Source organism: Bombus terrestris, unplaced genomic scaffold (genome assembly GCF_910591885.1).
Source record: "Bombus terrestris unplaced genomic scaffold, iyBomTerr1.2, whole genome shotgun sequence".
Classification (NCBI taxonomy): Eukaryota; Metazoa; Arthropoda; class Insecta; order Hymenoptera; family Apidae; genus Bombus; species Bombus terrestris.
Window position 1 is genome coordinate 51,457 of NW_025963699.1, and position 9,228 is coordinate 60,684.

The 9,228-nt window shown below is 30.8% G+C and overlaps 1 long non-coding RNA gene and 1 pseudogene across 1 annotated transcript; one reads left to right on the top strand and one right to left on the bottom strand.

Annotated features, from left to right (window-relative positions):
• Positions 1-3,216: 3,216 nt before the first annotated feature.
• Positions 3,217-5,735, bottom strand: LOC125387128 (annotated as a pseudogene).
• Positions 5,736-7,553: 1,818 nt separating this feature from the next.
• LOC125387129 lies at positions 7,554-9,085 on the top strand. Its single transcript, XR_007227678.1, has 2 exons — positions 7,554-8,711; positions 8,816-9,085. It is a non-coding gene; the product is annotated as an uncharacterized LOC125387129 (long non-coding RNA).
• The last annotated feature ends 143 nt before the right edge of the window (positions 9,086-9,228 follow it).

A 9,228-nucleotide genomic window follows, 5' to 3' on the forward strand; every position in this document is an offset into this window, starting at 1 on the left:
ATTCTTTACATTATTCGTTAGTTTGCAATATAATTAGAATATTCTTTATTTTTATTTTCTGGTGTCTCTGTTATTCTTAAAAGATAAACTGCTTATTTACAAATTTAACACTGCATATGCTATTAATAAATCATTTTATATTTAATTTTGCAACCTTCAGTCATTGTTAAAACTTGTTGACGATACTGTCGGTTAATAGAAATTTCTAAAATCCCCTTGTTTCTACTCGATTAAAGGGTATATTGCAGAAACTATGTTAGCTACAGTGTTAGCTACAAATCACCTGTGTCACTCCGTTAAACTTATACACAATAGTATTGTTTCTTGTTTTCATTTAAAATAAAATATGTTATTGTAGGAATGAAGCAGAATGTTCAAATAATTGAAACAACTTTTTGTCCTATAACTAGTGCCTTTCATTTTAAAAATTAAAAAATTTTTGATCAACGATATTTGGAAGTTTCGATCTAAAATGACCAGGAATTGAAACAGAAAATATTTTGATGCCAATAAATACATATTCTTCACACATAAAACAAATATGAAAACAAAAATCGATGTATATTAATGAATTTTGAAATGGGGAGGAATTATATGATTATACCCATTCTCTGTTGCGTTTAATTGTTTCAATTGATGTCTCATGAGAATTTTCATCGAATTTTTTAGAGATCCTGGCTGTAAGGTCTTTTTAAAATTATAAGAACAGATTCAAACTATAACATTTGAAAACTTGTGGTTACAAAACTTACTTGTTTCTCATAATTATTTAAATGAATCTATTCGGCATTTTGAGTGACCGTCCCTTTATGGCTCGGACGGCACCTCTCCTTCCTTTGGGAAATTCCGAATTATCTGTCCTCCCCGAGCTGCAAACCTGATGACTTAGACAGTAGGGAAAAACATCAGGGAAAACCTCTGGCTAGAAAAGTACGATAGACGAACAAAATTTAACGGCTGATGGGGAGTATCAACAACATACAAGGACAATCATCAACAAAGTGTCGTACCGTGCGGGTGAAATACTGGAGTTTCAATAAGATCTTATAACCATCGAGTTCAGAACATCAAACTTTGTTTGCATAAAGCAAGTGTAAACAAAGTGTCAAATTACACTAACACTCGATCTATTAAATCCGTTCCACCTTGAGCGTTAATTCATTCGAGGTTCGTGGTATCGATCGATCGGTCGGACGTGCCCGCTGGCTCTTTAGTTGATGATTTGTAACAGAATCCTTGCATTAACACAGATTCTCAGAACACACAACTTCACCCAGCAGATATCGATTACAGTCAGTTGTCACTAACAATGCTTTTATCAACAATTTCTTTACCTGTTGATCCTCTGGTAGTTTTAACTATATATATTCTCTAGGAACAGTAAGATTTTAATGATATAACTTTACTAATGAGATCTTAATGTCATAAACGGTATCGAAACTTCTTAATTAATGTCGTTATCGAAGAAGAGACTCGTAATCTTCTCAAACGAAGAGCACTTGATGTTTACAAGTAGAACTCGATATCTTAGTTTCTTAAAATGTGTTTCTGTGTTTACTTTCTAAATGTAAACTTTATTCAAAACGAGCCGTTCATTCGTTACAGGCCGTTAATAAAATTGCACTTTGCACAAAGGAATTGCCGTTAATAATTTAAGATTCTCTGCTCGTCGTACAGGGTATATATCGTAATTATTCACGACGATCGTAACGTTTAAGTCCAATTCGAGCTTAAAATCCCACGTGAGCTATACTACCACAATAGCCTGAATTTCTATTTGTTCGTTTACTGCCTGTTCGTACTCGGAGCATCCGTTGTAAATTACAGCAAAATCTTCTAATGTGTTCCAGAATATGTCTTCATGGAATTTTAATAATTTATTAAATCTATAGATAACAAATGTAAAACTTACTAATTTATAATTAATATAAAATAAGAGAGCACGAAACTTCCTATTTTATGGACATATTAAATATTTGTAAAAAATTCTGTATCATTAGTATCACTTTAATTACTTTAAAGGATATAATCCCATAAAGCCGTGACCCCTGAAAGAATCGATGTTCACGCGTGACAAATTGGCGTCGTATGAAAGTTCCGGTATGAACGTTACTAGAGCTGATACCAGCTAGGGGCACAGGTATATGTTCTGGGTTCATTATATATTTATAAAGGGCTGCCGATTCAACGAGTGGTCCGGGTAAATTTAAATTGTAAATAGACAGAGATTTCAAGTAAAAGCCTGGATAAGAGCGGATATGGTATGAGAGTCTGTGGTGGAAAGAGGAACAGGCTGCTTTTATTTGTAAAGTTTGAATTTCCTCGATATCGAAGGTGTTTAAGCCGCAAGTGTGTTTCATGTTAATCGTTCGTGTTAATTCATTCGAGACCGAGATTTTATTGTAATACGATTCCTGGGTGTCAGTACGATCTGAATGTTTTGTTAGAATGATACTGTGCTTTTCTCTCTCTGGAATATTCTTTTCATATTTTAATTTTAAGTCGATGACAATCTTAAATTTTATGCCTCATGTTTTTAAAATATAAAATCATATACTATGTTATACTATAATATATTATGTACAGTTATATATATTATGCCTACTGATTGATATGAATTTCTTTCGGTCTCGAATGCGTTAAAACGGAGCGCAAAGAAGTCGAAATTACTTATTGTAATTGGTAAAACATCGTGAAAGGCAGACAGATACAAGAAAGAAGTTAAACTATAAATTATATTTGCGACATTGTTATGTTTTTGCTTTCTTTAAGCCTTTCATCAAGACAGCCGATCTATAAATATTAATCGACCAATTTCTCTAAGCTTGTAACTTCAAATTAATGTTTATATATATAAAGAGTTACGTATTAATCTATCTAAATATTTAAAAAGATGTTTAATGTTATAAATGATGGATATTAAAGATGTTCAAAAGAATGTAGTCTTCGCGTGTTCTTTATCATATCCCTGATCAAAGACATTCCAATATTATTACAATATCCAATTACATATTGATACACAAGATATACAGATTATTATTTATAACATTTTGGTTTTCTTAATTGAGTTATTCATTTAGTACAAATGATAAGTAATTAGTAATAAGTCATAAAAAAAAAAAAAAAAAAAAACGGTATTGTAGTAGAAATATTATAAGAAAACATTTTCTGTTTCAGTGTAGAGTTACTCCTTTTTATAGACAGTGTCGTACAAATCCGTATGTCTTTGAGAAAATGTAGGTATCTGAGCCCTTACTTCCTCAACAACTTTCAAATCTGAGAGAAAAGAAAAACATACGAAGTAATAAGTAATGCTTGCTAATAAATTCAGCAAATACAGAGGGAGCCGGCAAAATCGATGAACCAACGAGACTAAAAGTTAATTACATCATGGATTTCTCGCTTTTAATGTTAAGCTGGAAATTACCGATATCGGTAACCACCATATTTTCCTGAGTTTCCAAATCATAAAGGATTTTCCCCCAGGGATTTGTCAACTGTGTATGTCCCCATGCGACATAACTTGCTGAAGGAACACGAGCCGGTGATATACAGGCGACGTATAATTGATTGTCATTCGCTCTGGAACGCTGAAGTAATGACCAGTGCAGTGGACCAGTGGTCATATTGAATGCCGCCGGATATATCAGCATTTGGCAACCTAACACAGAGAAACGGGAAATATGAGACCACTGAATTTTAGTTAACTTTGTAGCTGCACAGTCCATATTCCATAATTTATGAATATGCGAGAACAGTCCTCTTGTCGTGCTTCTAATTCTTTTATTTATTTCATTTTCAGCGAATATACTGGTTTTTTAAATTAAGCTCCTTTTTATACAGAGTTACAGATTATATTGATTATATTTTATATAGAATATATTTAAGAAAGATAGTTACTTTCATGCTAGTTAAGTATTGTTCGATTAAGCTACTGTACCTTTGTTCCGATAAATGCGTGCCATTTCCTCGAATCTGATATCATAACAAATGCCAATACCTATTTTGCAGCCCTTCACATCAAACATTGTTAGGGAATTACCAGGACTGAGTGAATCACTCTCTCGGAAAGTAATCTTGTTGGGAATGTCGATGTCGAATAGATGTACCTAATAACATAAAAATATAGTTGCTAACTCTATTGCTGTAACTTTTGTAATTTAACATCAATGTTACGAACTTCTAAACTTTAATTGTTTTTTATTTAATAACTGACAGCGTTTTTATCACTTTCTTTTATTAAAAAGTTTTATCATTTAATAATATTTGAGAAGGAATATTTTTTAAGAAAAAATAAGTTTTTCCCTATGCGAAAAATTTATATTACAAAACAAATATATTGTACAAAAATTTATATATTATATTACGACAAAAATGTATGTTTCTCGTATCAAAACGTATTTTATAAACCTATAACATATTTTTTAAATTATAGAATTGGTTATAGTACACGTATGTACATATGCATATTCCTAAATTATTCCTAGATAGAGTCACTTTCTCCACCCCAATATTTTCAATTACAAAGCCACATGGAGGTATATTATTTACCTTCCGGTGTTTTGCTATCAAAGTTCCATCGGTACCCCAAATAGTACAGGTATTGTACAATTTATCGCCCTCTATTTCAGGTATCGTACCACCAACTACATAAATGCTGTTTTCCTTAGCTGCCTTCGATAAAGCAACGCTCGTTTCACCGTTTCATCAGGAATACTCTCGGCGTATTTTGGAAACTATTCTGCATTGCAATATTTCAATTAATGAAAAATAACTGTCCTTTGTTCCAACCATAAATTAGGTTGAAATGTTTGTCAATTTTTTATTTTTTAAATTATTAAAATAACTAAATTTTATATTTCGATTTACTTAAATATATAATTACTTAGATAATAGTACATATAATAAATTGTTTCTACAGGTTCAAGATGAAAAATGAATATTTAGAAATGTTTAATTACAATCATGCTATTTGGGTCAGTACCAGTGACTTGTTACTTAACGACTTTGCTAGTACTTTTTGAAACATAAAGTTAGATTTTAACTAACTTTAATTTTTAACTATTATAGGTGGAATTATAAATACAAAATAATTGATAATACTAGTTTATAAGTACCTAATTATTAGTATCTTAAAAAATATATTTATACAAAAATCACGATAATCATAAAAATGGGGAAATTCTATATTCTCGAGTCAATTCACAATCTTTATGGAAGTATGAACGTTAAGGTAATTTGTCTACTTTTACTTTTTTCTATATAGTTGTTATACATATAATAAATTATTAGAAAAAGAAACAAATTATTACGTATTCCATATGGTGAATTAAAGCATTCAGGAAGAGCGATAATATCAGCATTATGCTCTTTCGCGCTTGAAATGTAGGAAACTGCCCGCTCTACATTTTTGCTTTTTACTTCATTTACTTGAAGTTGTACCAACGCCAAGCGAAATGCTAAAATGTTGGAAAAGTTAAATACACTCGGTTATATATTTCCCATACTTTTTATCTATAAATACTTTATACATAGTGACATACTTACTCGACATCGTTCGCACTACTTGTTTAACGATGTTCGTAAGTATCATAATGTTCTTTGAGGTTATGTATGGTATTACTCGATATCAACATTACGTAAGCAATACGCGGGGATTTTTAATAATTATTGATAAAGTTTAGGACATTAACTTTGATGTAATTGTAAACATTATTACATATTATAATTAAATGTAATTTTCAGTTAAGGGTAAGAAAAGAAATATACTTTTGTAAAAATACACTTTATTATAAAATCTGTATAAATAAAATTATACAATTTATCTTGAAAGTAAAATGACCGAATACGTTCCTGGAAAATATTACTGCCTACTAAATGATCGAGATCTTGATCTTTCTCGTCGTCTCGTTTTTTACTTGATCTTTCAGACGAGCAATCGTACTTCTTACGTTTCTTTGACTTCTTCAATCTTTTTAATTTATAAGAATCATTACTATTAGAGTTACTTCTTTCTCTCCGTCTCTTCTTTTCAGAATCACTATCGCTGTCATCATTAGATTCGGAGCGCCTTTTTCGTCTTTCTGATTTTTTATCCCCCACTTTATCATACTTGTTCTTATTGCGCATCGTACTTCCGATTTTCTTTCTTTTATTACTACTTTTGTTCTTCACCGTTTTATCTTCACCGTCTTCGGGGTCAGGGGACATTGATCTTTTTCTATCCATCTTTTGCTTGAGTCCCTTGGATTCCTTGTCCTTATATTCCTCATACTTTTTTGTATCTGAAATTAACCCCATGAAATACTGAAAGCTAAAACCTCTACATTTATAATATTTTATATAAAGATAGAAGGGACCTTTAAAAAATTGCATGCAACAACACACTTACAGGTACTCTTGAATTAGTTTTTCTACATGTCCGATTATGTCTTTATATGTATATGTCAATTCAAATTTATTTTCTTAAAAGTCCCTTAATGAAAAACTAACACTTCATATTAACTTTGAACTTTTGAGTTCTTAGAATATTCTGATTTAGTCACTGGCTGTACCATAAATTCATTTACAGATATTATATTTCCACCAAGAGCTAGTTTTATTATGAGCCTTCCTGCATCATCATCGAATCCTTCTATTTGACCATAATTATTACTTTGTTTTCCACGTATAATTTTCACAAATGTTTCTTTCTCGATTTTAACTTCTTCCTCTTCTTTTTTGGAATCTGTATTTTTCTTCTGCAATGCTACTTTGTCTGCTCCAAGACCCATACCTTTTGGTCGTAATTCTGGTATGACAGCTGCTACTAATCTGTAATAATTAGAATAAACGATTGTGAAATAAAAAATGATGTTCTCTGTTTACTTTCCAATAAGTGATGCATTAAATACATATAATTAATTTAATCCAGAGTAAAATTCATACTTTTCATTTCAACCAATTCCCTTTCCTGGTTGCCATCCCATTCCCCTTAACATTGCTACACCAAAAGCATCAATAGGAATTTTTTCATAATCTTCTAACGTAGACTGAAAAATAAATACAAAACGATATTTATAATATGCAAATGTAATACATCTGTGCATTGCACATCAATATGTTGATAACGTACCTGTTCTTTGCCTCTTAATGATTCATCTTCTACTAAAGGTAAAGTTAAATCATTTGTTTTAGTTTCATATTTATTCTTTGACTGAAGTTCCTCAACGATTTCTTTCGTCGCTTGCTCTTCTAAAGTAACAACTTTATTTTCACTATCTTCAGCTGGCTCTTTCTTTATTGATATTATCGGCGATGTTTTTCCATTAGATAGCTTTGATTTTGCCTCGTTAACACTAGCGTCTCCTACCTTTTCCTTATCTGCCTTCGGAAGGAAAATGTCTGCATCTATTTTATTAAGAATTCTATCATGCCAGGTTTTTGAACCTAGTGATGGAATAATTAGAGGTTCATCTTTTTTTTTCTTCCTCGCTGAAATAAAAAAATTGTTTTCAAATATATATATTCCGCTATTGGTGATTTTTATAGGTTAGGTTGAGGTTATATGTTTCTTGATTACAAATTTTACTTTTTGAACTCACCCTATTACTTTAATACCTTTCTCATCAAGGCATTCAATGTAATCAACTTTCTTTTTCTCTTGTGGAATAGCATTTTGTAACACAGGTTTCTTAATAGATTTCGCAAAACCGAAGGAAATCTTCTTTCCTTCTTCTGCCATTTATTTGTTATTTTAACACTGACTTACAGATCAATACACATGTATATACTAGACATAAAGATTGATGTCACGTGAATCTATGTACATGAATCTAATATCTTATTATACTTTATTAATCTACTCAAAATTACTTGCACATTACTAAAATTTTATTCCGACAATGTATCAAGCGCCTGAATAAGTGACATTAAAGTAAACATATATCAAAGAGGAAATAAGAAGAACTGACGCCTATGGTTTTCTATGTTACAGAGCTAGTGCTGCACCATACGGCCAAATGCCGAAGGTAGCTTGTGCTAGTATATACCTGCCTATACGTTTCAATGAGAAAATCGATATTATGTGTTTATGTGAAAATTCACATTTCCCTAGGAGCTGTATTTTGATAGATTTAAGCTTCTAATGGAGCATTTTAAACGTATAGAGTATACTATGAAGTAGATAGTAGTGCGGATCATTTTATATTCATAGAAAATTTGAATGTATAGAAATGTACAAAATGCTCATGATATGCAAAAATATGCAAAATATTCAAAGTAAACCGATCATCAAAAAGTTTAGAAGGTGAAACAAATTTCTTTAATAACACCTAGATTAATTTTTATTTGTTAACAATCCCATATATAACCATAGTTTTCGCCCGGCGCATATACGCGCCCATACATGCGTTAATAAGATAAGAGGAAATAAAAGACAGATTATCGATAAAATACACTAACACATATGTAATACATGGATATATTACCACTCAGATTACACATATTATATATTATAAGGGAATATGTATACCACGTATACATTTATGTAGAACGAATATTTCAAACTTGTTTATAGCGCGTACGCACACATACATGCACGCACGCGAACAATTTTTCGAACGATAATTATATTAATGATATATATTATGATAACCATTTATATTTTTTAAAATATGTTCTTATGGCATACATATTTATTCCACGCTTCATATCTATCCACATCCGTAACTGTAGGTGACATTGTTTTTAACAATTTTGCTATTATTTCATAATTCTTTAATTCATATTTCAAAGTCGTAACAGATGCTTCTTTTTTTTTTTTTTTTTTTTCAAGTTTTTCCCATATTGGACTTATTTCTAGCAGCCATGCTTGCTTACAAAGCAATTTTATATCCACGCAAGAATATTTTTCAGTAGATTTTATTATGTGGTTTACAATATCCATATTCTCTAATAACTGGTTGCTAAGGTATAATTTGAACATACCAAGTCGAGTAACTTCATTTGGTAATGATACGTATATTTTCTTTTCAAGAAAAAGTCTGCGTAAAGCTGCATCAATGTCCCTAATAATATATTTACAATAAATATTATTGTTCTGTTATATTAATAATAACAAAGGAATATTCCGCACAACGCAATAATTAAGATTAAGATAATGAATAATTATGATATTAAGATATTTTCTACTTAGAAAACATTGAAATAGGGTGATATACATACCACGGGCAATTAGTTGCAGCCAAA